Below are 25,978 nucleotides of genomic sequence, written 5' to 3'. Positions count from 1 at the left end.
TCAATTTCTCTGAGGAAAATTTGATGTCAATAGTGGATGTCGAATGTAAAGATGCACCAAGTGATTGATCATTTGAAAAAAACTAAAGGTACCAGAGGTAAATATAATACAAGCTTACATACAGTAAGTTCTACTGAACTTGGAGTTGTGTGTTAAGGGCTTAAGAACACCCTTCCCCAAGAGAGTTTAGTAGGTAAACAACTAGAGTAGGTAGTGCATACACCACACCTCACTAGTTATGTCTTCAGGGGCAGGAACCAGTGTTTCCCTGCCAGATGTCAGTATGCTACAAACATTTATGTATGCCACATTCCCTTTTTTAGGGCTCTGTATACTATGAGGAAACTGAAGACACAAAAGAAAGCTACCTCCCAACATCTCAGAGAGGTGTTAATGCTGGGTGACCAGAAGAAGGCTCTAGAGCCTGAAAGGGTAGGGGGTGGGTGGAAGCAACAGAAGTGGAAGAGGCTTTGATGTTGACCAGGCAGGTTATAAGGACCTAGACCTGGGATAGCCAGTTCCAAAGGCAGATGAAGAAGGCCAAAGTGGCCCTGTCTTTGTCCCACCAGGAAAGGTTGGGGGTGTGCCTAGAAGGCCCAGATCACCTTCAGTGGAATCTGACCATTCTGATACATCTGTAGGGACCTCTGTCTCTTTTCATAGGAGGGACACCTCCCAGGAGAAGAGAGAGAGCCAGCTGAGGTTTGGAGAAGCCCAACTGGATATAAGGAAACAAAGAGAAGCCTTAGAAAGAGAGTCCCTAGAGCTTGAAAGAGCAAGAAAAAAGATGGGACTAGAGTCCCATGGTGGCAGCAATGTCCCTAGAAGTAGGGATAGGTCTTACGAGCATAGAAAATTATCAAGATTGTCCCTCCCTAGAAGAGTAGCAAAGAGATCCACAAATAGATAACAGCACTGGAGAGGGCCTGCAAAGTATAGAAGGTACCCTACGAGCAGTGGGCAGCAATCTTGTGGCTCTCCTTTGCAGACAGATGTAGAGACAAGCTCCTCACTGTCATAGAAGAGGATGCTGATAATTACAAAGTCCTGAAGAGTGCTCTAATAGATGGGTTTGGCCTTTCCACTGACCAGTATAGAATACAATTCAGAGATACTCAGAAGACACAGACTCAGGACTGGATTGACTTTGTAGATTGTGCTACTAAGGCTCTGGAGGGCTGGTTGCTGGGCAGTAAAGTGTGTAACTATACAGGACTGTATAATCTAATCATGAGAGAACAGATTCCTAATAACTATCAGAACCAGTTGTTGCAACAGCACTTGCTTGACTCTGATCTGACCTCTCCCCAAGAATTGGGAAAAAGTCAGACAAATGATTCAGAACCAGGGTGAAACAGAAGGTACAGAACCAAGGTAATGACCAAAAGAAGCAAGACCAAAAGGGTGGGGAGAAAGGTGAAGACCAGAAGTCTTCACAAGGTCCCCAAAAAGCTTCTAATGGTGGGGATCCCCAATCTAAAAAGAAAGAAGGCCAAAGAAAACCATGTGCCAAGTTTGTGAGGTTAATAGTCAATGGACTAGTGATTACACCAAATAGGAGACAGCTCCAGCCACCATTGCCGCTAAGGCAACTGTTCTCCCTAATTCAGCTCCAAGTGGTGGTTCTCAACAGAAGGGTGGAGTAGGGTTAACCCTGGGAACTGAGATAGACTCTGGCCTGGTCAGAGTGCCAACTCAAGCTGTTTTGATCTGTGATGGAGGCCTGGATATGACCTCCTCTCCCCAGTAATCTGGGCAAGTACAGACAAACACCTTTAATCAATGAGAGAAAAGGCTCAGGCCTACAGGGACAAAGGTGCCAGTGTCACAATGATGATACCAGACTTTGTGGAGCCTGGACAAGTCATACTTGGTAAAACGTACCAAGTGATCAATGCCAGCAATGTCAGTACTACCCATAGTATGGCAGTTGATAATTTCTCCTGGGGAGGGGTAACTGGCCTTAAGAAGGTTATGATTAGTTCAGACCTCCCTGTAGAATGTTTGCTTCGCAATGTCCTAGAGATTTCAGCTTGGTCTGAAGTGGAGTTTAGGACACATGCAGAAATGTTAGGAATCTCAGCACATGTTCTTGCAGTGACTAGGTCACAGGTCATGAAGTCTAACACTGGACAGGCCCTGGATTCTGAAATAATGGACAAGTTGACTACCAAGAAAATGAGCAGTAGGGTTAAGGCAGTCCCCCCCCCCCGACTCAGAGTGAGGATCAGCCTTCCGAGGAAGCTGATTGTGAGACTGAAGAAGGAACTGTCCCAGAGGAGCTTGAACCTGATCAGGTGGAGTTCGTAGGGACAGGGGCCCTTCCAGGGCAGATCTGGGTCAGGCACAGTTGAACTGCCCTTCTCTTGAACCCCTCAGACAGCAAGCTGCTGCTGATGCTGCTGGGAATGCTAGTGGCACCCATAGAATCTATTCGGATGAAGGGCTCCTGTATTCAGAGAGTAGAGACCCCAAACCTGGTACTTCCAGGAGGTTGGTCATACCTTTGGCATTCAGGGGCTTCGTTTTGTCACTAGCCCATGATATTCCCTTAGCAAGACAGCTAGGCCAGAACAAGACTTCGGACAGAATTGTCCCTCACTTCCACTGGCCACACATGTCTGAAGACACCAAGAGTTTTGTTGCTCCTGTGTAGGCCTGGGCGTAGTTTGCGTAGCAGCACTACACGTAGCTGCATATAGTATACTTCGAACTTCACGTCGTACACGTAGACTGCGTAGCCTAGCTGATGAAACTGTGTACTTGTCTGCACTGTGCAAAAATTGCAAAATAATTGCAAATGGCATCCTGCACAATGTCAGTTTTGATAAAATAAGTATCCCTATCTTTATATGCTAAAATGCATAAATAAATGCCACAAAAGTGAAACTGAAAAATTAGCACGCAGTGAGAGAGGTTATGATTTTGGAATCCTCCCTAACCTAGGGGGAGTACCAAACAGATGCCTTGAAAACAAAAAAAGCACATCTTATTGAACGATTTGGTGGTGGTCCCATCCTCTTAGGACCACCCCAAGCACAGTTATTGGCAAAAAAACATTCCCAACCAAAGGCCCTGCTAAGCATTATGGGATGAGATAAGCAGTGGGCAGTGAATATTATATAGTATCCAATATCAAACTAATTCTACAAACAGCTGCAGTTCAACTGGTGGTTACTAGATGTCCCTCACAAGTCACATGCAAACGCTTGATGGAAGGGATTGAAAGGTTTTGCATTTGACATGTGAGGGACATCTAGTAACGACTAGGTGAACTGCAGCTCTTTGTAGAATTATTTTGATATTGGATACTATATTATTCACTGCCTACTGCTAATCTCGACCCATAATGCTTTGCAGGGCCTTTGATTGGGATTGTTTTTTTGCCAATAACTGTGCTTGGGGTGGTCCTAAGAGGATGGGACCACCACTGAAGTTCAACAAAATGTGATTTTTGTTTATGCCTCTTGTGTTCAAGGTATCATCTTGGTCCTCCCCCTAGGTTAGGGGGAACCCCAAAATCATCAGTTCTCTCATTGCCTAATGTTTTCATTGTTAAAGTTCACTGTTGTGAATTGGTTATATGCTTTTAAGCATGTAAAATTGATTCTTCAAAGCATCTGAGAATATTGTTTATTTAGCTGCTAAGCCGTCAGCATAGCGTAATATTATGACCAGGGTTCCTCCTGTGTCACCTGCCAAGCCAGTGGCAAATCAGGTGGCACCACAAAGTCCCCCCTTTTACCACTACCTGTGGTGGGGGTTTCCTTTGAATGTGTAGGGATTGACATTGTTGGACCAATGGATCCCCAAACTGCGTCTGGGCACAAGTTTATCCTGGTGATAGTGGATCATGCTACCAGGTACCCAGAGGCAATTCCTTGCGGGACGCGAGCGGGACGCTGGGTGAAGCCCGGGCAAAGGGCGGGCCCTCTACGGCCCTCAGAGGCCAGAAGAGGCCGGGCTGGGCCACCCCCCCTAACTTTTCCTTCCTGCATCACACAAGGTATTTATACAACCTGACAAGTAAACGGCTACTCGAGCTTCCAACGTTGTGATTGACTAGTTTCTTAGCATGAGGAAGATAACTAAAAGCTCCAGGATGCCCACCCTAAGATCCAGTACCAAACAGAAGGGGGACACCCCACAATCAGTACCTACACTCACAGTGATTGACAAAATGCTACAGCAGACAATAGGGGTTGTAGCCACCGCCTTAGCAAATACAGAAAGGAGGATGTCCGTACCACCGATGACAATCATCCAAGATACACAAGAAGCAGCAACTGATCTTTCAGTAGTCAAAGAGACGCTACAGGTGACCCAGACATAAGCCTTGGCGTTACCTCCTCCTTCGCCGAGCTCCCGTGTGCTCAGGCCCCTACCGAGAGCAATAGGGATACAGTGAACGCCCAGACTAATGCAAGCACCATGTTTGTGACAGAAAAGGCGATCTTGAGTAATACTGAGGCAAAAAGATTTAGAGAAGGCAAAGCACAGGGAAAGAAAAAGGGACAAAATAACACAATAAATCACAATTTAGTGGCACCTATAACTACCTCTACACCAGGAATACCCTGTTCGGTGGCAAACATGGTAGCCGATCTTAAGGCAGACCTAGAAGATACAATCACTGCCCTGATAAAACCTCTAATGTCAAAAATTGACAGATTAACATCCCTAATAAACAACAAGGGGGTGGGCCCCACTTTGCAATTGGGACATGACGGCACACTATCCAAAGCGGGACAAGAAGGGGGAATGGTCAACAAGACACCAAAAGACAAGGCAGTATTAGTCAATAAACCTACTGCAAATAGACCAAAGAAAGTCAGGCAAATGAACACCCCAATAGTAGAAAAAGCCCCTACACCCCCTAACCCCTGTACCGCTAGTGCCACCCCACAGGCCCAAATAAATCAAGGCAAAGGAACCCTCCAAGACTCAAATGACAAAACAGGTCAAACCCTAAAAGAAAGGACCATCACAAACCCCCCTCCAGTAAAAAATGTACCTTAGATCGACTTGATTCCAGACAATCAACCTCCCACCTGAAGCCTTGCCCTTTGTGGTTGTTTTGACTGGAGTCCCACCCCTGAAAGAGGGAAAAAGGGAAACACACTTCGAACTAAAAAATAAATGTGTGCAATGGTTACAGGTAAATAGACCCCTACCTCCAAATATCTGCGGCGAAATCCTTACAGTAAGAAGAGGGGAGTGGATCGGGAGAGGAATAAAAACAATAGCAGGGGACATAATAACAATTAATTTCAGAGACATTGCTGCAGTGAATTATATATGCAACGCACCCCCCAGTAGATCTCACACACAAATCCACCCTTTACATTTATCATATTTTTACCCGAATATACCCCAAAGACCAATGCAGGCAAATAGAACACCCAAGAGTTGGGTTCAGCAGCTAGAACCACGGCATAGATTTCCCCAATGGCAAATGCCTTGCAAAGGCATCCCAGCCTATGACCCTTTTCTATCTCAGCATGTGCACTGGAACAGTTTCAGCGCCCTTGAAGAGGTGGACTGACTTGTATTGGAGGAAACCAGTATTCTACATCCCATGAAGAGATTAGAGGAGGAAGAGATTACTAGGATAGGAATTCGTACACCGAGTACCCTAGGACATAGCGATGGCAGTTGGGCTAGTATAAGGAATCTGAAAACAAAAAAAGGGGGAATAAAAACGACAGAGCAACTAGACCAAAAGATAAAACTCGTTCGAATTAGGCGGAACAGCGAAATTATACCTGAACCCCGTACCAATATAGTAACAATAGGGGAAGTCAAGGAAGCGCATTCACTAAGGGAATCAAAAGGGTTTCCCTTGGGGGATAACCAGGATAGCCTCCGAATCATATCTTGGAATATTGCAGGACTGGCAGCCAAATATGAATCCCAGGAATGGCGGAAATACATAAACAACTTCCAAATCATATGCCTGCAAGAGACATGGGCGGCTGCCCCAAATTTGTATAGCATAGAGGGTTATAAATGCTTTTCTGTCCCGGCCACAAAATCACCATCGGGGGAGAGCGATTGGGGGATTAATAATGTATGTAGACCTCCTTATTCAAGGGACCTGGTTTAATTATAACTGGGATTCACGAAACATTCAAGCGGTAGGGTATCGCTTTAAAAGGCTCAACCTCCTTTTACTAAATTGGTACAATGCTGTAGGCACGATGGGAAAGGGGTCCGTTACAAAAGAACTGGATTCCCGTCTAGATAAGCAGGATGTATTAATTAGGACACCAAACCCCCCTAGTATATTACTTATGGGGGATTTTAATTGCCACCTTTGCGAGAATCTAAGACCACTGAATAAGGATTGGTCGCGATGCACCGTATCTAAAGGCCCACATTTTACACACACTGTAGAGGGATGGGACTTAGAGAAGCTAACAAAAAGGCACATCCTGCTCCATACTATGGACCTGATAGAGCTAGGCAGAAATGGAGACCTTAATCCAACATTCAAAGGCAGAGGCTGCCATTCGTACATTGACTTTATTTTGGTTTCACCTTTCATAAAAAGAAGTATCAGCAGCATGGCTATTGACATAAGCATTTTTAGCGACCACAACCCTCTGATCTTAGCACTAAAAGGCTTTAACTTTAAAAAACCTTCACACAGAACAGATATTATAGAAAAGGCAGTGGACCAGGGGAGGAGAATCAAGTGGGCCAAGATAGATGGAGATAAATTCTACAGAAGATTAATAACAGAAGGGCAAAACGCTATAAATATATGCCTTGATCCCAGCATGGGGGGAGCAACGGTGGTCAGTGCATTTGAAGAAATTTCATGTCATGTAGATAATCTACTAAAGACCTCCAAAGGCAGTAAAGTAGCTCTTACCCCGTGTTGGTTTGACCTAGACTGCACCAAGGTGCATAAAAACCTTAAACTTAGTCTCAAGGCTCTCCCTAGGGATAACCTTAAAATTGCTCAGTACAGATTAGAATACAAAAAAGCCCTTAAATCCCGTAAAAAGAGCTTACAAATACAAGCGTGGGAGGACTTAAGGGAGGCGGCAGAAAGGGGAGATATTTCGGGATTCTGGGAAGTCATTAATACCCCATGTTTCCAGGACCCAGGAGTATCCAAAATAATAAATACCATTTTACCAGAACAATGGCAGACCCATTTCCAGAGCCTCTATAACCACACAGGACAACTAACCCAGGGTGAAGGACCAAGGTTAAATCCAACTACACGATTGGACTTTTCCCTGGCAGAAGTGGAACTGGCAATAGCAGGACTGAGCAAGAACAAGGCACCAGGCCCTAATGGTATACCCCCGACCTCTACCTGAGCAACATAGATCTGTGGGCTCCACTACTCACGAGGGTTCTGAACGAGGCAGTGGTGGCAGGGCTGCCTTGTTCCTGGTCAACGGCAACCACAGTCCCGATTTATAAAAAAAGGAATCGTGATGACCCACAATGTTACCGTCCTATATCCCTCATAGACGTGACGGCCAAGGTACTGGGCCGTGTTATTCTAAATCGTTTGCAGGAATGGGCGGAGGAGAACCAGGTCCTGACAGACATACAATATGAGTTCGGGGAGGGCAGATCTATCACCTATCAATGTTTGAATCTCTACCTCCAGACAGCCAAATATACCATCGCTGGCAAGGGGGCTATATACATGGGGTTCATGGACCACTCCGCGGCCTTTGACCGTGTAAATAGAGAAAAACTTTGGACCATATTGTAAAACTTAGGAGTGGAACAAACATTGGTAGACCTCCTAAAAGCCCTACACTGGAACACTTCCGCAACAGTTCGATACAACCAAGAGGGAAGCAGGACTGAGCCCTTTTTATGTACAAGTGGAGTGAGGCAGGGCTGCATCTTGGCGCCTTTTCTGTTCTCTATATACATTAATCTGCTGGACAAATAACTACTCAAATTGCGTGTGGACTCACCCCAAATAGGACACCGAGCGGTGCCTGTATTACTCTACGCGGACGACGCGGTGTTGTTAGCCAGAACACCCCTGGGGCTTCAGAAGCTGATCGATGGCTTTGTCGATTTCATGGCTAAACTTGACTTATTGGCAAATCTGGAAAAATCTTATGTCATGTCAGCAGGAGTCAAAGAAAAAGGGAAGTTTACCTATAATATTGGGTCACACAAGATTGGACAGGTTAAGACTTTCTCGTACCTTGGTGTACTGTTCGATGAACAGTTAAACTTTAAACCCTTGACGGACAAACCGCAGCGAAACTGGTGGCGTCACCGGGGGCCATCATGGGTGTGGCATTCAAAAAAGTACTTCTTTAGGTAAGTAGATCCAGTAGACGTTGGTATTCTTAAGTAGGTATTTATTGGTTAAAATTGGTAAAAAGGAAGGTAAGAAGGAGGAAGGAAGGAGGCCCCACCGGGAGCAGCATCCAGCTGCTCAGCCCACTCAATCAAACTGACCACACATTCAAACCATGCACACAGGAACATTCCAATGACATCACACACACACAGGCTGAGCAGCAGGGAAGGAGATGATCAGGATTTAACACATCTCCCTCTTTTAGAACAATGAAAACAAAAGAGAGAAAGTGAAACTAAATACAGTATGTCCTGATGGTGACAAAATCAGGATTACGAATAAGCAGTCAACATAGAAAATGAATAACTGTAAATAATATCATGAAATGAGCAGTCAACATAGAAAATGAATAACTGTAAGTAATATCATGAAATAGCAATATATCATCATGAAAGATGAAGAGAGGAATAATATCTTCTCGCACAAAACCAGGAATAATATCTTCTCGCACAAAACCAGAGAGAAATCACATACAACCATCCCCCATCTCAAAGAAAAACCCAAAATATCACCAATCATGGCAGTTGGCCAGACTGTCACGAAAAGCAATAAAAGGGAAACAAACTAAACAAAATGGCGTCCCAATAGAATAACCAATTTAGGACGTAGGAGTTACCACGCTATCCAAAACACACTTAAATAAAGTATAAAGAACAAAGCGCATAACACCTAATGCATGGGTACATGGCTACCTAACGACTCTCTGTAACTGAACACCTCTAACTGAAAAGAGCACTTGCGTGGTTCAGGAAAATAAACATGAATAAACAGAACTGAGGACTCTGCAGCCTCATATAATTTGATCACAAAGAAATGGAGCACCTCAAACCATGAGCACGTATGTGGCTCCGCAACATATGCATCATAAAATCCCATCCTCGTCGCCATTGTGGCATTCAAAAAAGTACTTCTTTAGGTAAGTAGATCCAGTAGACGTTGGTATTCTTAAGTAGGTATTTATTGGTTAAAATTGGTAAAAAGGAAGGTAAGAAGGAGGAAGGAAGGAGGCCCCACCGGGAGCAGCATCCAGCTGCTCAGCCCACTCAATCAAACTGACCACACATTCAAACCATGCACACAGGAACATTCCAATGACATCACACACACACAGGCTGAGCAGCAGGGAAGGAGATGATCAGGATATAACAATGGGTTACGGGAAAAGACTTGGCAGATGGTCTCCAGAGCAAATACTAAACCTGTATAGATCGGTATGTTGTGCCAAGGTCACCTACGGAGCAGAAGTATGGGGTTTTATAGATAAACAATTGCAGCAGATTCAGGTGGAAGAAAATAAGTTCTTTAAAATAATCTTGAAATTGCCCCAGATTACCCCGGCCTATATCACTCATGAGGAAGTATGGGAGGCCTACATTGAAGATCGCATCAAAATTAGACCCCTTCTCGCATGGATTAAAATCTGGATTAACCCAGAAGCGGACCTCACAAGACAAATCCTAAAAGACCGTTTGAAACGTGAACGAGGGGGCCATATTCCATGGCTGAAGTATGTAAAGGATTTTCTTGAGGCAATCGGCTGCAAAAACTTTTTCACTGCACCAGAATCTCTAAACGGTCAGAATAAAACAATGGTTAAAAAACTTTTCACAGAATGGACAGTTACGACTAGGGCCGAGGTGGAAAGGTGTAAGCCTACTGTTTTAGCCTACTGCTTACTGACAAAGAAACAAGGAATGGAACCATACCTCACTGTGATGCATAACGCCCAGGACCGATTCTATATGACCCGGTTTAGACTAAATATGCTACACCATTTACTTGCTGTCCCCTCTGGATTTACTCTAACACTGGAGGCGAAGGGTACCTGCGGCTGCGACGCTAGGTCTCCGCAGGATACCCTTCACTTTGTTCTGCTATGTCCCTTTTATTCTGTTCCCAGACGTAAGTTCTTAGTAGGGATCCTGAAAGAAACTAAACTTAGAGAAGCAAAAATGGCCTTGAGGTTTCTTCAGGAAGCCTCTGATGCTCATACGTTGTTTTGTACAGTAAGTTTTATCAGGGTGGCAATGCGGTTAAGGAACACCAGATAAAATAACTGACTGAAATGCTCCTTAAGACATAGACCCAAGTATGGAAATTTCTCCCTCTTCTTTGTAAATGAAATGAATTTTAGCTTATCTTTTTTAAACTCACTCTTTTAACTCGTTTTTATATATTAAAAAAAATGTGTATGTATTGCTTATGTACTTTTATGGTGTCTTTTTAAGTGCCGAATAAAGATTTAAATTGAATTGATACTTAACTGCAATGTGGAAGGAGTGTGGAGTGAACTACAAGTTCACCACACCCTATCATCCACAGTGCAATGGTCTAGTTGAAAGATTTAACAAGACCTTGAAGGGTATGATGAAGGGTTTCCCAGAAAAGCTCAAGCAGAGATGGGATATCCTGCTACCCTGCCTTTGTATGCAAACAGGGAGGTTCCACAGAAGGGGGTTGGCTACAGCCCATTTGAACTTTTGTTTGGACACCCTGTTAGAGGAACACTTTGGCTGGTGAAGGAGGGATGGGAGTTACCTCTCAAACCCCCTAAACAGGATATTGTGGACTGTGTACTTGGTCTCCGCTCCCGGATGGCTGAGTACATGAAAAAGGCATCCAAAAACCTTGAGGCTAGCCAGGAATTGCAAAAAGCCTGGCATGACCAAAAGGTTGTACTAACTGTTTACCAGCCAGGACAGAAAGTGTGGGTGTTGGAGCCTGTGGCCCCAGCAGCTCTCCAAGACAAGTGGAGTGGACCCCACACTATTGTTTAACAGCAGAGAGAGGTCACCTATTTCGTAGATACTGGACATCCCAGGAGCCCCCATAGGGTGCTTCATGTCAACAGTCTGAAACCATATGTTGACAGGGCAGACATGGGCTTGCTAATGGCTACTGATGAAGGACAGGAGGAAGAAAGTAAGCCTCTCCCAGACCTGCTCTCTCAGAACCCTTATGATTGATCAGTTGATGGAGTAGGCTTGGCAGGCAGCCTCACTGGTGAGCAACAGACTGACTGCAGACAAGTTCCACAGCAGTACAGACATATGTTTTCACTGACTCCAAGTCGGACTTCCGGGTGCACAGTCTGCCTGTTAAAAGTACGATTTTCAGGCAACCTGATCATGTCAGGGACTGTATCAGGACAGAAGTCCAGAAAATGTTAGAATTGGGAGTAATTGAACCTACAGATAGCTCTTGGGCTAGTCCAGTGGTCCTGGTACCTACACCTTACACCGATGGCAGTAAGAGAGAGATGAGGTTTTGTGTAGAATACAGAGGTCTCAATGCAGTCACGAAGACTGATGCCCATCAAATACTCAGACGTGAGTCCCTTGCTCACTTTGCCACTGGATTCAAGCAAGCCGGGCTGAAGACGGCTAGAATGCCAGAAACCGGTCCTCGGAAGCTTGTTTCCGGTCCAGGGAAGACATGGCTTGGCAGTTCGGGCTGAACTGTTCCCATGAGGAACAGGTTCAGACTGATTTGCATATAGCCATGTCTGAACTGGGGTGGCAGAGTGGGCTAAAGAACGGTGATGGATTAAACCCAGATCTTTTGACTGGGTGTGAGTGTTTGATTGATTCAGATGCTCCGTCCATCACCACCCCCTTTTGTACCGCTTTTGGCCGCCATCAATGTGGCAGGGTATGCTCAGACGTGAGTCCCTTGCTCACTTTGCCACTGGATTCAAGCAAGTGGGGCTGAAGACGGCTGGAATGCCAGAAACCGGTCTTCGGAAGCTTGTTTCCGGTCCAGGGAAGACATGGCTTGGCAGTTCGGGTAGGACTGTTCCCATGAGGCACAGGTTCAGACTGATTTGCATATAGACATGTCTGAACTGGGGTGGCAGAGTGGGCTAAAGAACGATGATGGATTAAACCCAGATCTTTTGACTGGGTGTGAGTGTCTGATTGATTCAGCTGCTCCGTCCATCACCACACCCTTTTGTACCGCTTTTGGCCGCCATCAGTGTGGCAGGGTATGCTCAGACGTGAGTCCCTTGCTCACTTTGCCACTGGATTCAAGCAAGCCGGGCTGAAAACGGCTGGAATGCCAGAAACCGGTCCTCAGAAGCTTGTTTCCGGTCCAGATAAGACATGGCTTGGCAGTTCGGGCTGGACTGTTCCCATGAGGCAAGGGTTCTGACTGATTTGCATATAGCCATGTCTGAACTGGGGTGGCAGAGTGGGCTAAAGAACGGTGATGGATTAAACTCAGATCTTTTGACTGGGTGTGATTGTTTGATTGATTCAGATGCTCCGTCCATTCCCACCCCCTTTTGTACCGCTTTTGGCCGCCATCAGTGTGGCAGGGTATGCTCAGACGTGAGTCCCTTGCTTACTTTGCCACTGGATTCAAGCACGCCGGGCTGAAGACGGCTGGAATGCCAGAAACCGGTCCTCGGAAGCTTGTTTCCGGTCCAGGGAAGACATGGCTTGGCAGTTCGGGCTGGACTGTTCCCATTAGGCACAGGTTCAGACTGATTTGCATATAGCCATGTCTGAACTGGGGTGGCAGAGTGGGCTAAAGAACGGTGATGGATTAAACCCAGATCTTTTGACTGGGTATGAGTGTTTGATTGATTCAGATGCTCCGTCCATTCCCAACCCCTTTTGTACCGCTTTTGGCCGCCATCAGTGTGGCAGGGTATGCTCAGACGTGAGTCCCTTGCTCACTTTGCCACTGGATTCAAGCAAGCCAGGCTGAAGACGGCTGGAATACCAGAAACCGGTCCTCGGAAGCTTGTTTCCGGTCCAGGGAAGACATGGCTTGTCAGTTCGGGCTAGACTGTTCCCATGAGGCACAGGTTCAGACTGATTTGCATATAGCCATGTCTGAACTGGGGTGGCAGAGTGGGCTAAAGAACGGTGATGGATTAAACCCAGATCTTTTGACTGGGTGTGAGTGTTTGATTGATTCAGATGCTCCGTCCATCACCACCCCCTTTTGTACCACTTTTGGCTGCCATCAGGGTGGCAGGGTATGCTCAGACGTGAGTCCCTTGCTCACTTTGCCACTGAAATTCAAGCAAGCCGGGCTGAAGACAGCTGGAATGCCAGAAACTGGTCCTCGGAAGCTTGTTTCCGGTCCAGGGAAGACATGGCTTGGCAGTTCGGGCTGGACTGTTCCCATGAGGCACAGGTTCAGACTGATTTGCATATAGCCATGTCTGAACTGGGGTGGCAGAGTGGGCTAAAGAACGGTGATGGATTAAACCCAGATCGTATGACTGGGTGTGAGTGTTTAATTGATTCAGATGCTCCGTCCATCACCATCCCCTTTTGTACCGCTTTTGGCCGCCATCAGGGTGGCAGGGTATGCTCAGACGTGAGTCCCTTGCTCACTTTGCCACTGGATTCAAGCAAGCCGGGCTGAAGACGGCTGGAATGCCAGAAACCGGTCCTCGGAAGCTTGTTTCCGGTCCAGGGAAGACATGGCTTGGTAGTTCGGGCTGTACTGTTCCCATGAGGCACAGGTTCAGACTGATTTGCATATAGCCATGTCTGAACTGGGGTGGCAGAGTGGGCTAAAGAACGGTGATGGATTACACCCAGATCTTTTGACTGGGTGTGAGTGTTTGATTGATTCATATGCTCCGTCCATCACCACCCCCTTTTGTACCGCTTTTGGCCGCCATCAGTGTGGCAGGGTATGCTCAGACGTGAGTCCCTTGCTCACTTTGCCACTGGATTCAAGCAAGCTGGGCTGAAAACGGCTGGAATGCCAGAAACCGGTCCTTGGAAGCTTGTTTCCGGTCCAGGGAAGACATGGCTTGGCAGTTCGGGCTGGACTGTTCCCATGAGGCACAGGTTCAGACTGATTTGCATATAGCCATGTCTGAACTGGGGTGGCAGAGTGGGCTAAAGAACGGTGATGGATTAAACCCAGATCTTTTGACAGGGTGTGAGTGTTTGATTGATTCAGATGCTCCGTCCATTCCCACCCCCTTTTGTACCGCTTTTGGCCGCCATCAGTGTGGCAGGGTATGCTCAGACGTGAGTCCCTTGCTCACTTTGCCACTGGATTCAAGCAAGCCAGGCTGAAGACGGCTGGAATGCCAGAAACCGGTCCTCGGAAGCTTGTTTCCGGTCCAGGGAAGACATGTCTTGGCAGTTCGGGCTAGACTGTTCCCATGAGGCACAGGTTCAGACTGATTTGCATATAGCCATGTCTGAACTGGGGTGGCAGAGTGGGCTAAAGAATGGTGATGATTAAACCCAGATCTTTTGACTGGGTGTGAGTGTTTAATTGATTCAGATTCTCCGTCCATCACCATCCCCTTTTGTACTGCTTTTGGCCGCCATCAGGGTGGCAGGGTATGCTCAGACGTGAGTCCCTTGCTCACTTTGCCACTGGATTCAAGCAAGCTGGGCTGAAGACGGCTGGAATGCCAGAAACCGGTCCTCGGAAGCTTGTTTCCGGTCCAGGGAAGACATGGCTTGGTAGTTCGGGCTGTACTGTTCCCATGAGGCACAGGTTCAGACTGATTTGCATATAGCCATGTCTGAACTGGGGTGGCAGAGAGGGCTAAAGAACGGTGATGGATTACACCCAGATCTTTTGACTGGGTGTGAGTGTTTGATTGATTCAGATGCTCCGTCCATCACCACCCCCTTTTGTACCGCTTTTGCCGCCATCAGTGTGGCAGGGTATGCTCAGACGTGAGTCCCTTGCTCACTTTGCCACTGGATTCAAGCAAGCCGGGCTGAAAACGGCTGGAATGCCAGAAACCGGTCCTCGGAAGCTTGTTTCCGGTCCAGGGAAGACATGGCTTGGCAGTTCGGGCTGGACTGTTCCCATGAGGCACAGGTTCAGACTGATTTGCATATAGCCATGTCTGAACTGGGGTGGCAGAGTGGGCTAAAGAACGGTGATGGATTAAACCCAGATCTTTTGACTAGGTGTGAGTGTTTGATTGATTCAGATGCTCCGTCCATCACCACCCCCTTTTGTACCGCTTTTGGCCGCCATCAGTGTGGCAGGGTATGCTCAGACGTGAGTCCCTTGCTCACTTTGCCACTTGATTCAAGGAAGCCGGGCTGAAGACGGCTGGAATGCCAGAAACCGGTCCTCAGAAGCTTGTTTCCGGTCCAGGGAAGACATGGCTTGGCAGTTCGGGCTGGACTGTTCCCATAAACATTGTCTCACATGACTGTTGATGAAACCCCTATTCCACCCTCTTTAACTACCAATCTAATGCCTGCCTGTTATATGCAGAACTTTGGTCCATATATTTTAATGTTCTCATGTTCAATGTATTCCCATCATCCCTCAACACCGAGCCAGTTTCTGCACCTTATCTGTTTTTGCCTTTTTATTTAGGATTTTCCTTGCCACCTTGCTCTATTGCACATTTCTTTTATTAAGCTTTTTGATGTTATTCTGACGGCCCTTGTATTTCTATTTATGTCTTGACTATACACGCTTGTTGTAAAGTGCTCTGATACCCGCAAGGGTCTTGCTCGCGCTCTATAAAACTTTCAAAATAAATAAATAAATGAGGCACAGGTTCAGACTGATTTGCATATAGCCATGTCTGAACTGGGGTGGCAGAGTGGGCTAAAGAACGGTGATGGATTAAACCCAGATCTTTTGACTGGGTGTGAGTGTTTGATTGATTCAGATGCTCCGTCCATCACCACCCCCTTTTGTACCGCATCAAATACCCAGAGCAGATGAGCTCATAGATAAGTTGGCCTCTGCCAAATTTCTGAGCACATTTGGTCTAACAGCTGGCCACTGGCAGATCAGACTAGCTGATGATGCTAAGCCAAAAACAGCATTTTCAACCCCTGGTGGACATTATCAATTTGTTGTAATGCCCTTTGGTAAGCAAGAGGTGTGGCGCCCCGGCCAGGGCGACTGACTCCGGAATCTGGGGATCACGGTTCGATCCCCGCAGATTAGCCCAGCACCATGTGACTCTGGGCAATAGCTTGCTTAATCTTCCGGACAGCCCCCAGCGCCTGGAGACACTTAAGGGTGATTGTTTGCGCTTTACAAATGAGGATTATTATTTACAAATATGGTCTTAAAAATGCATCTGCCACATTTCAAAGCTTGGTGAATACAGCTCTAACTGGCCTGGAAGACTACTGTGCAGCTTATCTTGATGATATTGCTGTCTTTAGCTCCACCTGGGAGGATCACCTGATCCACCTGAAAACTGTTTTGGAGGCCCTGCAAAAGGCAGGCCTAACTATCAAGGCTACTAAGTGCAGATAGGGCAGAGTCAGGTTGTGTACCTAGGCCACCTTGTAGATTAGGGCCAGGTTCAACCACTACAGAGCAACATCCAGACCATCATGGACTGGGCTACTCCAACCACCCAGACTCATGTCAGAGCTTTCTTGGGCCTGACTGGGTATTACAGAAGATTTGTCAAGGGGTATGGTTCCATAGTGACACCCCTGAATGACTTAACTTCTAAAAGAATGCCTAAGAAAGTTCAGTGGACAGTTACCTGAAGCAGGCCGTGTGCACTGCAGCAATTCTGCAAAGTCCAGACTACTCCAGAGAATTCATTGTACAAATAGATGCTTCTGAGTTGGGACTGGGGGCTGTGCTATCACAATTGAATGCTGAAGGTCAGGACCAGCCAGTAGCTTTTATTAGCAGAAGGCTGAACCCTAGAGAGAAATGTTAGTCAGCTATTGAGAGGGAAGCCTTTGCCGTGGTTTGGGCTCTGAAGAAGCTAAGGCCATACTTGTTTGGTACTCACCTCACAGTTCAGACAGACCATAAGCCCCTCTTATGGCTAAAACAGATGAAGGGTGAAAATCCCAAACTGCTCAGGTGGTCCATTTCACTACACGGGATGGACTATGCAGTGGAACATAGACCTGGGACTGACCATGCAAATGCAGATGGACTCTCCAGATATTTCCACTTAGAACATGAAGACTCAACTGGTCAAGGTTATTGTAATGTCCCTGCGTTTAGGGGGGGTTGTGTAGGAGAGTAGGGTCTGCTTCCTATGGTTACCCTCACTTTTTGCTGTGTTTCACTGGTTTTTCGACTTTAGTCTGCTGTGGCCCTGCTAATCAGGACCACAGCCTAGCTATTCTCTCTCTAAATTGATACCATGTTCTTTAGGTACATACAAGATTGGTGACTGGGTCACCCTTGTGAGTCCCTGTATATGGTACCTTAGGTACCCAGGGCATAGGGACCCCCAGAGGCCTACCAGGGGCTGAAGCATGTATTATGCCACCCCTGGTTGGCCTTCCAAAATGGCACTACAGGCCTGCCCTTGCCTGGGAAAGGTGGTGTAAGCACCCCTTACTTAGATATAGTTTATCTAAGTATCTCCAATCCACCTTTGGATGCACCGGGATACTTTTCCTCTGGTCGCCTGCAGCATTTCTTCGCAGCTCTCCATTGGAATTGACGTCAAAACCCAACACCAAAAGACACCAATGCACCTGGCTTCCCTGGGTGAGGTAACACGAGTACTCCGGTACTCCTGTGGGTCTTGACTCTGGAAGTGTCCTAGTCTAAAAGGGTTTCATCACAGTTCACCTCTAAGTGCCCTTATTCTTTAAAATTGTACCTTTTTCGTTCTCCATAGAAAGTCAATAGTGATCCGCAGCTGTGTTTAGACACTGCACGCGTCCCTCGTGGACCTTGTGCGTCCCTATCTTGGCTGGATCCTGGTTGCTCCAGTGGTTCTGCAGGCCCTAGGCCTGCTTTCTAACCCTCTTGTGGTTCTTATACCACTATTTTTGTACATGGTTTGTGAGGCCCCTAGGGCATAACATATACTGTGCAACTTATTGTATGCTAATTAAGTTCCTTGTATTGTACTTTTATCTCTGACCTCATAAAGAGTCCAGAGGGGTTGTGTTTAAATTAAATACATATATATTTGATATATACCTTGTGTGATGTGCTTTCATTTGATCATTCAAGAGATTATAACTTGCTTAACTCGCCTCTAAGTCTTCGCCTGAAGGCCCTTCTCCTCAGCTACCACTAGGGTAGGTTTCTATAAAGGTTGACTTTAAACCTACCATCAATAAGGGTTGTTTGGTCTGGTGCAAGGTGCCCACTAGAATAGTGGACATCATATACCAGGCCAACTTCTCACAGAGGCAACTAACAAATACAGTGTAGCGTTTACAAAGGAAAATGCCAGCACCTGACAAACTTTTAATATGTTTTCCTTTTTTGAAAGCAGATTTTGTTTAAAAAAAGCAAAAACGAATAAACTAATGGCCCCCTCACCATCAAAGTTGTTTTGTGGTGTGGGGGTTATGGCGTTTTATTGCACCTCATATTCCACAGAGGCCATGCCTCTACAACAGGCTGCTTTTACTGTTGTGTGGTGTGTTATGTTTCAAAAAGCAATTGACCATCTTTGTCCAGTCCCATTCCTTTAACTCAACTTCATTCAGCGAACGGAGCATTGCACCACAATGAATAAGAAATTATTAACAATAAAGGTCCTGGCACTGCACATGAGGCAAGGCAAGGTCCGCACTGTACCTAAGGGCATGGTGGGCGGGGCGTAGCCCAGAACTTCACAGCACGGAGTTGGTGCAGCACTCACTGCCTGGGACCTCAACCCATGTTCTGGCCAGACCCAGAGTGTCACCTCAGCGAGCCATGGGGCTTGCAGTGATTTGGGATGTGGTCCTGGGGTCAGCCAGCATCAGCGCTCCACATAAAGCGCACTGAAAAGCGCACTCTGGCAGGATCCACCTTGCTGTGCTGTCCTCCGTGAAAGAGAAAGAGCCGGAATACGCCATATTTACCATTATACACAGATTCCTGTCCTTTACTTGTTCTGGCACACTACCGCCAACGCAGCCATGTTCCTCTTTTTACATGTGCTGCAGAATGCAGTCAATGTAGAAAGAGGAAAAACAATAAGAAATAAATAAGGATGGGCTGAAAATTTGTTCCACTCGCGGAATTTGTGAATTTTTGGCAATTTCGTGGTCCGCGACGGATTTTTTTTTTTGCTTGGTCGCGCTTCAAAAATACAATCTTGCATGCACGGCGCTGACTTAACGTGATTCTGAGTTCGCTGAGTTGTTTTCCTCCCTGTTGGACAGGCCTCGTGAAGGGGCCGCTCCCTCCCCGCATAATAAGGCCCGAACACCGGCTCTCCCGGTGTCACCAGAAGAACCACCCCAGCAACCCACGGAAGCAACCCGCAAACCGTCCCCAACGGGACGTCTGCTCCCGAAAACCCCGACATCGGCCGGCCCGGGCCGTCATCAGCAGCATTGCCCCGGCCCAGCCGCCATCTTGGACACTGCACAATGAGGCCTCGTGGCCTCAGATCGACCCCAACCCTGGGCCTGGCCGGGCCCCGACATCGAGGCACCACCATCCACCCAGGAGGTGAAGAGACCACTTGGCAGGTCAATGGGAGAAGGGAGTGTCGAGGGCTCTCCCCCGCCAGGTGCCGATCGCCCCCACCCTCCCCGGGCGCTGGCTCCACCCCCCGCTGGGTGTCTAGACTCCCTCATCCCGGACCTCCCGACCTCCAAGTGCGAGGGTCCGGACATCAAAGGAGGCCAGACCTATAACTGGGGCAGCTCCAGAGCTGGAAGGCAGTTGTATCCTGGAGTCGAGAGACACCTTGAAGAACTCATCCTTGACGGACTGCTGGCGCTGCCGCAGCCCTGCCTTGTGAATCATCGTTCCTGCCTGCTGGCGCTGCCGCGGCCCTCTGCAACCTACATCCTCGTCGGGACCTGCTGGCGCTGCCGCAGCCCATCCTTGTGAACCATCGTTCCTGCCTGCTGGCGCTGCCGCGGCCCTCTGCAACCTACATCCTCGTCGGGACCCGCTGGCGCTGCCGCGGCCCATCCTTGTGAACCATCGCTCCTGCCTGCTGGCGCTACCGCGGCCCTCTGCAACCTACACCTTCGTCGGGACCTGCTGGCGCTGCCGCGGCCCATCCTTGTGAACAATCGTCCCTGCCTGCTGGCGCTGCCGCGGCCCTTCTCAAGTGAGACTTATCATCCTAGCCTGCTGGCGCTGCCGCGGCCCGACCTTCCAGAACTCCGAGCTCGAGGATTGTGAGCTACCCATCTTGCCACCCCGTACCAGACCGGTACCAAGACTGTCCCGCTACCCTTTCCCCTTCAGAGACTAGAATAAAGAGGACCCTCGTGTCCTGACCTCACTGTATCGCTGATAACCTTGCTTCAAGAATCATATATAAAGAGCCTTGAACTCATCCTTGTGTGGTGTCCATCTGTGCGGGGGAAGTTACTTGTCTGTATGATCGCAGGAGACGGCCCTCACCGGAGGCCTCTCCCCCTGTCCTCGGCCGACCCTCCGGGTCTCCGTCTAACACTCCCGGTTTGCGTGCACTGCGCCATTTTGGATCTGGCTGTGTGACCTCGCGAGACTTTTCGACCACGAGTACGTCATGGAGTCCCGCCATCTTGCACTGCGAGACTTTCAGAACGCGAATACGTCATAAGGGCCCGCTATCACGCTTCGCGAGAGTAAACAATAGCGAATACGAAGATGCGACGGGCAGCTGACATCGGGCGGGAGATTTGAACAGCTCGCTTTCCCGAAGTAGCAAAAATTGCAATTTTGCACAAGAAATCTATTGCAGGCAGCATAAACCTTCTGAAAATGATGATTTGGATCAGAATAACTCCCCAGATTGACATTTGGCTGCACTTTTTTGTGCAATGAGTCAATTTTTGGGGGGGTGGGAGGAAGGAAGTACCCCAGAGTCTCCAACTTCCTGTTCCTGTCCAATAGGCTCCTCCCAGTGCTTTGTCCATGTCCTGGTCACTTTTCATTTGGATCTGGAGCTGGAAGGAATACTCTTTGTGGCTGCTGCTGGATATTTGTATTTGAGGACGTTTTGTTTGGATCACTTTTGAGTTGCTGCAACTACAATTTATAAACTTTTTCACAACTTTAAAAAATATATATTGTGTGTAGCCACAGTATCCAGTAGGCCCATGGTTAGTCATGGGTGCATGATACAACTGTTTCTGTGAGATTTGTTGAACTTTGAACTTAAATATCATTTACGGCATGGATGGCATGGAATTGAATAGCTCACTGTTATATGTGGAAGTTTTTTTTAAATTTTGGGGTGCGTGTTAAAGCCACACTAGCCAGTAGGCCCAGGGGTAGTCAGTGGTGCATGGACCAAATCTTTCTGTGAGTGTCTTGAATTTAAACATCATTTAGGGCATGGATGGCATTGGATTGAGATGATTTTTGTGTGTATTTCTATTTTTTGGGTGATGTTGGGGCCTGGTCCAGGGCCTGGCCATGTGTGTGGGAGCCATGTTGATGCCTAGTCCAGGGCCTTGCCATGTGGGTGGGGGTCTAGGGGCCATTTTGAAGCCAGGCAGTGTGCTTTGTGCCATAGGCATGCACCCAGTCTGCCTTGCTTTCATCCATTATGCCCAGGGGTACTCAGTGGTGCATGGACCAAGTCTTTCTGTGGGGTCTCTTGAATTAAAACATCATTTAGGGCATGGATGGCATTGGATTGAGATGATTTTTGTGTGTATTTCTATTATTTGGGTGATGTTGGGGCCTGGTCCAGGGCCTGGCCATGTCGGTGGGAGCCATGTTGATGCCTAGTCCAGGGCCTTGCCATGTGGGTGGGGGTCTAGGGGCCATTTTTAAGCCAGGCAGTGTGCTTTGTGCCATAGGCATGCACCCAGTCTGCCTTGCTTTCATCCATTAGGCCCAGGGGTACTCAGTGGTGCATGGACCAAGTCTTTCTGTGGGGTCTCTTGAATTAAAACATCATTGAGGGCATGGATGGCATTGGATTGGATGATTTTTGTGTGTATTTTGATTTTTTGGGTGTTGTTGGGGCCTGTCCAAGGTCTGGCCATGTGGGTGGGGGCCATTTTGAGGCCTGGTCCAGGGCCTGGCCATATGGGTGGGGGTCTAGGGGCCAGTTTGAAGATAGGCAGTGTGCTTTGGGCCATAGGCCTGCACCCAGTCTGCCTTGCTTTCATCCATTATGCCCAGGGGTACTCAGTGGTGCATGGACCAAGTCTTTCTGTGGGGTCTCTTGAATTAAAACATCATTTAGGGCATGGATGGCATTGGATTGGGGTGATTTTTGTGTGTATTTTGATTTTTGGGTTGTTGTTGGGGCCTGGTTCATGGCCTGGCCATGTGGGTGGGGGTCTAGGGGCCAGTTTGAAGATAGGCAGTGTGCTTTGGGCCATAGGCCTGCACCCAGTCTGCCTTGCTTTCATCCATTATGAGTTTGAGTTTGAGTTTAAAAGTTTTGTAGAGCGCTCGTACACCTAGCGGTTTCTTGGCGCTAACTGGCAACTGCTACTCAGGGGGCAGGGAGGTTAGGGGATGTGACCATTCAAGATGGGAAGGCTTGGGTAAAGAGGAACGTCTTGAGGCCTTTACGGAACAGAGGGTACTGGGAGCAGGTTCTCAGGTAGGTTGGGAGGGAGTTCCAAAAATCTGGGGCTGTGGTCGAGAATTTGGAGCCCCCCCACTTCTTCCGTTTGAAGCGAGGGACCACGAGGAGGTGGTGGGAAGAAGATTGGAGATCTCTCGATGGAGTGTAGTTTTGAATGGCTGTGTTAATGAAGGAAGGGGCAGAGCCTGTCCGGGCTTTAAAGATGGTACAGCCAAGCTTGAATAAGGCACGCTGCCGGACAGGGAGCCAGTGCAGGGAGACGAGGAGAGGTGTTACATGGTGTGATTTTGGTAAGTTAAAGACCAGCCGAGCGGCTTGGTTTTGGACCAATTGAAGACGCCTCATGAGGTAGTCAGGCATGCCGTGATAGAGGGCATTGCCGTAATCCAGGCGAGATGTTACCATGGCCAGAAGTATTAGTTTGAGCGCATCGGAGGAGAAGAATCGTGGGACTCTACGTATTGTCCTGAGGGAGAGGAAGGCTGAGGATACAACGGCAGAGACTTGAGAGTGTAGGGAAAGTTGATTGTTAATTTTAAACCCAAGAGTTATGACGGAAGGGACAGGAATGGGTGGGGAGCCTAAGGAAGGGGGCCAAAAAGAAGAGGACCAGGGACTGGAGCAACCACCTGTCAACACCAATTCCGTTTTATCGGGATTGAGTTTCAGGTGGTTGAAGTTCATCCAGTCCTGGATGAAAGTCATGATGGACTGAAAATTAGATATTGACTCGGGGGAGGAAGAGAGGGAAAAGATAAGCTGGAGATCGTCTGCGTAGTTGTACACAGAGACCTCCAGCTGCTGTAAAGCAAAAATAAGGGGGGCAATGTAAAGGTTAAATAAAAGGGGGGACAGGGAGGATCCTTGGGGGACCCCGCACTGGATAAGCCAAAAGTCAGCTGAGTACTCACCCAGGCGAACCGCCTGAGTCCGACCGCTCAAGAAGGAGGATAGCCATAACAGGGCTAACCCTCCGATTCCCGCCACCTCGACACTTGAAAGTAAGATGGTATGGTCCACCGTGTCGAATGCGGCGGAAAGATCCAAAAGGATCAGGGCCTGAGGTTGATTAGTGTCCATTCCTTGTCGTAGGTTATCCAGTACAGATATTATTACGGACTCAGTTGAATGAGCTGGGCGGAAACCGGCCTGTCTCGGGCCAAAACACCATGTCTTTCCACAAACTCACTCAGGGTTTTGACTACATGACGTTCCAGTACCTTTGCCAAGAAAGGCAGAAGAGAGATGGGGCGGTAATTGGCTGGATCCGAAAGGTCCGCCCCAGGTTTTTTTAAGATCGGAACGATCACTGCCGACTTAAGTGCTGGGGTAACAATACCCTGAGACAGCGAGCTATCAAGAAGCATTAGGGGCGGTGAGGGGCAGTGAGAGTAGATCTGCTTCAAAATATAAGCAGGGCAGGGATCCAACGGGGAGCCCAGGGGTACTCAGTGGTGCATGGACCAAGTCTTTATGTGGGGTCTCTTGAATTAAAACATCATTTAGGGCATGTATGGCATTGGATGGGGGTGATTTTTTTGTGTATTTCGATGTTTTGGGTGTTGTTGGGGCCTGGTCAAGGGCCTGGCCATGTGGGTGGGGGGGCCATATTGAGGCAAGGCAGTTTTTACCATAGGCCGGCAAGCTTGCGGGCCAGTAGGCCTAGGGTTATGGATGGGTGCATGAAACAACTCTCTCTGTGTGGTCTCATTTCTATTAATTTAAGATTTAAACATCCATTTTTTATTAGAATTGCAATTTTTATTTTGGGTCTTTCCGTTTTCTGGTGTATTGTGTTAATAATAATAAATGCCTAGTTGCAATAGTATTAATTTCAAGCACGACATATGCAACATTTATTTAACTGATGTTTCTCTGGCTTCTTTGCTTTTAGGTGCACAAAGATTGAGAACCAGAAATCATCCTCATCATCATCACTTGTTGTAGTGCCAGTAATAAGTCCTGCTGCGGTGGGTGCACAACGTCATGTGACGTCACGTGTGGTGGCCACAGACAACTCTGCAACTCGTGTAACTGCGTCCTGCTGTTCTGACATCTGAAGAAGATGGCCCCAAAGAAAGGTGGCCATAGTTCCTCTACAAAGAAAGTTGCCTGTGCCAATGCCAGTAAGAAGGAGCAGAAGAAGCAAACGGCACCACATACCAAGGAGACTGGTGTGCCGACCAACACTATTTTGGGGAAAAAAAACTACACCTGCAGCAGCGTTGTCCGCCGGGTACCAAGCTGGGAGCAGCACCACTGCTTCATTGGTCTCAGTGCCACCACGCCAAGTTAGGCCCAAGCCCATGAGTGCCGCAGAGGCAGCCACTTTAATTGTTCTTTCACCATCGACCAGTGATGTTGGCCTTGACTCATCGCAAAGAAGCATCCAATCAAAGCAGGGTGTAACTCATCTGACGAGTGTTCAACCACAGCTGCAATGACAACTACAGGTGCAACAAGGAGAAGCGCAAGGAGAGGCGCAAGGAGAGGTGCAGTAGAGGCGCAAGTAGAGGCGCAAGTAGAGGTGCATGGAGAGGCACATGGAGAGGCACAAGGAGAGGCACAAAGAGAGGCAAAACTGCCCACAATACTTGTTCCTCCAGAAGTAGGGGCACATCAGGAAATCGAGATTCATGCGGAGGTATCAGCCGAGCAAGCCACTCCTGATGATCCATTGTCTTATAGATCCCCAGCAAGGAAAAGGTCAAGGAGGGCTAGTACAACTTCTTCTTCCAGCCCCCTTCCTTCTGATGATCTAGATCTTGATTGGCACCCACCAATTCAGTCTGAGAGGGAGGCACGCCATGAGCCGACAAAGCTAGGTAAAAGGAAGGGTTTCATCGCAGTTCACCTCTAAGTGCCCTTATTCTTTAAAATTGTACCTTTTTCGTTCTCCATAGAAAGTCAATAGTGATCCACGGCTGTGTTTAGACACTGCACGCGTCCCCCGTGGGCCTTCTGTGTCCCTATCTTGGCTGGTTTCTAGTTGCTCCAGTGGTTATCAGTTATGGGTGATGACGAACAAGAAGTAGAAGTGGTGTATTCTGCTGCTGATGAACAGTCTGACGGTGATGACCCAGTCATCACAGTCATCACTCCAGCCCCAGTGGGCATGCAGCAGACAGACATTTTTACCCTATCCCGAAATGCTGCTGTGCAGGATGTGGGCGGCGTGGCACTGATACCACCACCAACACAGGTAACTACTACATCAACACGAC

The 25,978-nt window shown here is 47.8% G+C and overlaps 1 protein-coding gene across 1 annotated transcript in view; it reads left to right on the top strand.

Moving 5' to 3' along the window:
- The window catches only part of LOC147736666 (lectin-like), an 87,564-nt gene that overhangs the window by 40,413 nt on the left and 21,173 nt on the right, over window positions 1–25,978 (top strand). The gene's annotated exons all lie outside the window — the stretch shown is intronic.

The sequence above is a fragment of the Lissotriton vulgaris genome, chromosome 1_2, assembly GCF_964263255.1.
Source record: "Lissotriton vulgaris chromosome 1_2, aLisVul1.2, whole genome shotgun sequence".
Taxonomy (NCBI): Eukaryota; Metazoa; Chordata; class Amphibia; order Caudata; family Salamandridae; genus Lissotriton; species Lissotriton vulgaris.
Note: the sequence above shows the minus strand (reverse complement) of the source record. Positions and strands in the feature narration are given on the sequence as shown.